This window comes from Phocoena phocoena, chromosome 13, assembly GCF_963924675.1.
Source record: "Phocoena phocoena chromosome 13, mPhoPho1.1, whole genome shotgun sequence".
NCBI classification, from domain to species: Eukaryota; Metazoa; Chordata; class Mammalia; order Artiodactyla; family Phocoenidae; genus Phocoena; species Phocoena phocoena.
The window spans coordinates 56,823,662-56,825,070 of record NC_089231.1 but is presented as its reverse complement, the minus strand read 5'-3'; the positions used below and the strand labels follow the sequence as shown (position 1 = coordinate 56,825,070).

Sequence of the window (1,409 nt, the reverse complement as noted above, 5' to 3'; positions counted from 1 at the left end):
TTGACACTGAAGACTTCCTTTAAAACTTTTCTATTTTCCTGACTTCTATGGCACACTGCTGTTTCTTGTTCAATTCCCTTTTATGGTTGCCTTTTCTCTGTCTTCTTTGTGAACTCTCTATCCCCTACTCTGTTTATGGCTCAGCACTCTATCTTGGACTCTGCATCTTATCAGTCTCCGTGGACAGACATTCCTGACCGTGGAGTCACCGTTACAAATTATATAGCCTCCCTCCTAAGCTCAAAATCTGAAATCGCCCATTTTCCTACTTTGACATTTTCATTTTCAGATTGTACTGGGACCTCAAACTCAAAACATAGAAAGCTAGTCTCTTGACGTTCACTTTATTACATGCTCCAGCCCCACTGTGCAGTGGTCCACTCTTGATTTGGGTATAATTCTGTATCTTAGCATACAACAAGATATTTTTAATGTATTATTTAATTTCATGATTTACAAAGTTATGTTGAGTCTTTTTAGAGAAAAATAACACAAAAACTTTATATCTCCCACTTTGAAGACCATATGGACTTAATATTCAAAGGAAGAGTGCAGAAAATAGTCTCATTTTCTGATTAAAGACAAGACTTAGAAGGCAGACGGTTAAATTCTGTGACAACGTACAAAAATACCAACGAGGAGCTGCCAGTAGTTGCAAAAATGAAATGGAGATTTAAGGGCAATGGGACTAGCTCACAAGGTTCACAATTAGGTACAAAACATAAAGTAGGTGGGACAATAGCTTACGAGAAACATAACAATGTGAAAATATGTCCCGATAAACTGAATATTCAAGCAACACTGGAGTAGAGGCTTAATTCCAGTTCAATGCTTGCTTTTAGAAGAAATCTTCTAAAGCATAGATAGATTTCCTCATCTTTTTAATTGAAGTACAGTTGATAAACAATGTGTTAATTTCTGTACCGCCAAGGCCTTTACGGTTTTTTTTTTTGTTTGTTTTTTTAATCAATCAAAAATGGGGGTGCTGGAAATTGAACCCAGGGCCTCATGCATGCTGAGCGTGTGCTCTACCACTGAGCTACACCCCCTCCTCTCTCATCTATTGTACCTGATTTGGGCCTTTTAGTGAGACCTTGCCTATGCCAACCATGATTTGCCATTCACAGTACATTTCTAAAATGTAAACTTTCAGTTGGTACGGACTGCTGTTACCAGAATATGCCATGTTTTCCTCACTTCCTATCATTTTGTACACTATTTTCTTGCTTTGAATATTCTTTCCTGTTCTTAAGCTCTTTTCTTTAAATTCTACCCATCCTTCATGTCGCATAACCTCCGGAAAGGCTGCTCTGAAGTCTTAACACTTGATCTGGTTCCCTTTCTGTGTCTTGTCCTGCGGTTGCACTTCTCACCCTGACGTGTGATCACCTCATCCTTGTGTGTGTCCT

General features: G+C 38.7%; 1 non-coding gene across 1 annotated transcript; it reads right to left on the bottom strand.

The window, feature by feature from the left end:
- Nucleotides 1–977: 977 nt before the first annotated feature.
- On the bottom strand, nt 978–1,049 carry TRNAA-AGC (transfer RNA alanine (anticodon AGC)). The gene has a single exon. It is a non-coding gene; the product is annotated as a tRNA-Ala (tRNA).
- Between the last annotated feature and the right edge of the window lie 360 nt (nt 1,050–1,409).